At 38.8% G+C, this 4,417-nt stretch overlaps 1 non-coding gene across 1 annotated transcript; it reads left to right on the forward strand.

Moving 5' to 3' along the window:
* The first annotated feature begins 3,679 nt into the window (after nt 1-3,679).
* TRNAM-CAU lies at nt 3,680-3,751 on the forward strand. Its single transcript has one exon. It is a non-coding gene; the product is annotated as a tRNA-Met (tRNA).
* Nucleotides 3,752-4,417: the final 666 nt, after the last annotated feature.

Here is a 4,417-nt window from a genome sequence, read left to right on the forward strand (position 1 = left end):
GAGACATGGAATGGCACTACAAATATGGGAAGATAAAGGCTCGATATAAAATCCTCCACTGCTCACCTCTCTCTCTTTTTAAAGGCATGTTGGTAAGTATTAAATTATTATGGTTTTTAGATTCCTGAGATTCAAGTCATTATATCCTTCATACAAAATTTAATTCATAGTGTAAAATGTTAGCTGTCCACTGAAAAAATGTGATGGATACCACATTTGCCAAAATTATTTTAGAGAGGTAAGTGAAGGGTATAAAGTAGGGTCACCACAATCACCATGGCTTTCCCTTCCTTTTTAATGACTTAACTTTTTTCTTGCATCAATAAAAAAAAAGGAGGGGGAGAAAGTTTATCAAATTTGTCAGGCTCTTCCCATTGCTCTCCACTGGTTGCTTCCCATTTCTCTCTCTCTTTTTAAAAATTGTTCCTCTTTTTATCTTTTTTCATTATTTCTAGATGTCCAGTAAATATGACGGTGTTGACGATTTAGGTAAGCAGTCCATAAATACATATTGGGAACACTTAGCTGTTTTCTTCTATTTTCCACTTCCACCATCAATGCTGTTTACATTCCTGTTGTACAGATCTGTGGAAAACATCAACAGTGGGTGAATTGACTCTGTGGAGGTTAAATGTCTACTTAATTACCATTTGAGAACATATGAATCAGTCCACACTACCATTTTCAATGGTCATTAATCCCATTTTTAAGTATGCATGAGACTGCTACCTAGAGGTCTGTGTAGCTCAGTCGGTACAGCATCAGACTTTTAATCTGAGGGAATGGGGTTCAGGTTCCTATCTAGGCGCTTAGGTCTCCGCTCCCAGAGGAGGAAGGCTTTTGACTAAGGTGTTGCTTTAAAAAGAAAAAAAAGTTTCTCTTCAACCTTAATCAATAACTGTTCCCTTCCAAGCAGAAGATGACTTCTACAGTTTTAAAATTTGAGTATTCACCGTGTCAGAACCCAAGAGCTTTAGAATTAAGTACTTCTTTCTCACAGCTAAGCAACTTGCAGTTGAGGAGAATTCTACCAAATCATGTCAAGGCTTATACATGTATGGTAATAAAGACTGTTAGTGGCAGAGGGATAGACACATAAATCAGAGAAACAGAATAGAAAGTCCAGAATCAACTTATTTTTGACAAAGGTACTGTTAAATAAAATCTATGGGAGGCCATTGATTTGGACTGAGCTCCTGCACTAACCAACAGACCAACCCAAAATGAGGCCACCATTTTGCTTTCACATCATCAAACAAAAATCTAAACTATTTCCTTGTAAGATGTGACCTTCCAAGAAATGCAGAGAGAGAGATGAAAGTCAAATCCCCAAATAGGCCAGTTTTAAAAAACAGCAACAACAGGAGATTCACAACAACCAATCAAAAGGGGTGCAGTCAAACCTGAACAGGCATGATACGAAAGTCCTCTCCGCTTTAACCCGTACAAGTAAAGAAATTTGAATTAAAACTGATGTTAATCATCTAGCTTTTTGCACTGTGCTGTTTCTTTATTCCTACTCAACCTGCCTTTACAAAACCAAACTGTGCTGCCATGCTCTAGGGAGCCCCTCCTATTTTGTGGACTGGTTGCTGCTTAATTCATGAATTGCTTATAAAAGTCAGTTAGAGTTTTAAAACTCAATTTGTTGAAATTTTGCTTGACAGTGCAAAAGAAATTCAATAGAGAAAGGACAACCTTAGGTTTTATATTTTTAAAAATGATGCTGAAGATGTCTGATATCCATAGGCCAAAAAGTAAACCTCAACCTAAAGTTTATACTTTATTTTTTTAAAAATTCAAAATTGGTCATGGATTTAAAGGAAAACATAAAACTATAAAACTTTTAGGGAAAATATAGGAGAAAAGTCTGAGGACCTAGGCTTTGGTGAAGAGTTCTTAGACATGACTTCAAAAACACAATTCACAAACAAAAAACATGATTAATTGTGTGTGTGGTAGGCAAGAATGAGGTTCTTGGGCTCTGCAAGCAAGGACTCTCCCACTCTACCACCAAAGACAACGAAATGAAGGCCGCTTCGTGGGTTTTATTGTGCACCAGGAAATAGAGTAAAGGAGTAAAAAATAACACCAACATGATAGCCATTGCCTATGGTCATCATCTGTCCTCATCCAACAGCTTACATTACTAAAAATAAAAGGTTTACAACATTCTAGAATGGCGCTGTTATAGTGTCATCATAAAGGTAGCTGTAAACAAGGTTGCCTGCTATTCAGGAACTTTCTAAAAGCCCTGTCCTCTGTTGTAAGCCACAGAAAGAAAAATGCCCCACCTTTATTCGTGTATTATTTGTTTTTGTCAAAACAACCCCAAATGGGATCCAATCAAAATTGTGGCTGTTGTGTAATAGCTTGAGCTATATATATCAGGCTTATTCTTTCTATTCCAGGGGCACTGTTTTGTTTGTTTTGGTTTTGTTTTTGAATATCTTGTGCCCTTGAAACCAAGTTTTTAAAAACCCTCCTTTTTACCGGATACAAAATTACAGCTAGATAGGAGGAATAAGTTCATGTTCTGTAGTAATGTAGGATAAATATGGTTAACAATAAATTGGTATATAGTATTTTCAAGAAACTAGAAGAGAGAATTTTGGATGCTCACAACTCAAATAAATGATAAATGTTCAAGGTGATGGTATGTTAATTACCCTCACTTGAATATTACACATTTATTCCGTTTATACACTATCATTTTATCCCATAAGTATGTAAAATTCTTACCTGTCAACTAAAAATTTTTAAAAATCACATCAATATCACTAGCTATCTCATAAAAGTCAAAAGTAGGAAGTTGTCAAGCTCATGGTAGTGGATTTAAGTTTTATAATACTCCAATTTTTGCTAGAAAGCTCAAAGTTTACATTGCTTACAAATACTGTACAGTTGTTTGCCTTGCAGTGGCAGGATCATTTGGTTAACATATTTTTTAAACTCTGCTAAATATCCAAGTCTTAATAACCATAGCTTATCAATCATTCTTTGAAATAAAAATAGTGTTTCCTGTAAAAGCCTCTCCTTACGCTTGTAATACGATCCGTCAGAGAAGTGGTTTTTTCCCAGGATACACCATTGTACCGAGTAATGTAACAGAATACGTTTGTGCACACTTTCCATTTCGTCACCCAGAACTCACACAACTCGAGTTGAAATATGACAAAATTAATCATTTTACTACATCAAGGGGAACAAAACCCGCACACACACACAGAATCTCTCTTTTATCCAAGCGATTGTCTATGAGATTTTTTTTTGACAGAAACAGATGAGACGGTCAACACGATTCCTCTCCGGTGGCGGTGGAGTTGGCTCCACGACTCCGCAGACACTGCCCGAGAAGACCACGCGGGTTTTGCTCCGAGCGCTCCTCCTCGGCCTCCTCCAATCAAAGAGAAGCTCTTGGGGGTGGGGAGAAGGGGAGGAAGATTTCCAAGCTCCCGACAATCTTTCCTAAATTGGAAAAGCTCAGGTCCAGAGGTGATGGCCTGAGGCCATCTGGTTGTTGAATAAGGAAGCTCGGAACTGCCTGGCAGAGATAGGGTTGGGGGAAGCAATCAGACACTGAAGGGAATGGTTACCAAAAAATCCCGAGACATTTTCTCAGCACTAAATGGTGATCTTGATCATGGAATAAAAGGCTAGTGGAGAGGGCCCGCAGCTGAGCAGAGTGGCGCAGCGGAAGCGTGCTGGGCCCATAACCCAGAGGTCGATGGATCGAAACCATCCTCTGCTACAAGTTTTACAGCAGGAATGAACAGATCCTAAGTCATATATTTAACTATTCCTAAAAGTCAACACTGTAAAAATTCTTGCATTCTAAATTATAGTCTTCTTTCCCATCTTTCTTTGAAATCCTGCTTTTCTCCTACAAGACAATTTCAACTCTCGTCCACCTATCTGCCACACTGCCCTACATTGTAAAATTCCTTTCCTTCTCTATATCCAACAAAGGAACAATTGCAAGTATTCTTTCTTTCTTTCTTTTTTTTTTTTTGGAGTTGGAGTCTCACTCTGTCGCCCAGACTGGGGTGCAGTGACCGCTCCCGGCCAGCACAGCCTCGACCTACTGGGCTCTGGCGATCCTTCCGCCTCAGCCTTCCAAGTAGCTGGAACCACAGGCGCATGCTACCAAGCCCGGCTAATTTTTTATTTATTGTAGAGATGAGGTCTCGCCAAGTTGCCCAGGTGGGTCTTGAACCTGCAGGCTCAGGCAATCCACTCACCTCAGCCTCCCAAGGTGCGGGATTACAGGCTGAGCCAGCGAGCCCGGCGCAAGTATTCTTTCAATTGGGGTGTCCTTGTACATTGTACGCGATTTAATGAATAAAGAAATGACAAATCTGACATTTATGTTAACTGTCAGAATATTCTTTTTTTAAAATTAATGATTTGCTTTATT

The sequence above is a fragment of the Carlito syrichta genome, unplaced genomic scaffold (assembly GCF_000164805.1).
Source record: "Carlito syrichta isolate Samal-C Ts95f unplaced genomic scaffold, Tarsius_syrichta-2.0.1 Scaffold74266, whole genome shotgun sequence".
Taxonomy (NCBI): domain Eukaryota; kingdom Metazoa; phylum Chordata; class Mammalia; order Primates; family Tarsiidae; genus Carlito; species Carlito syrichta.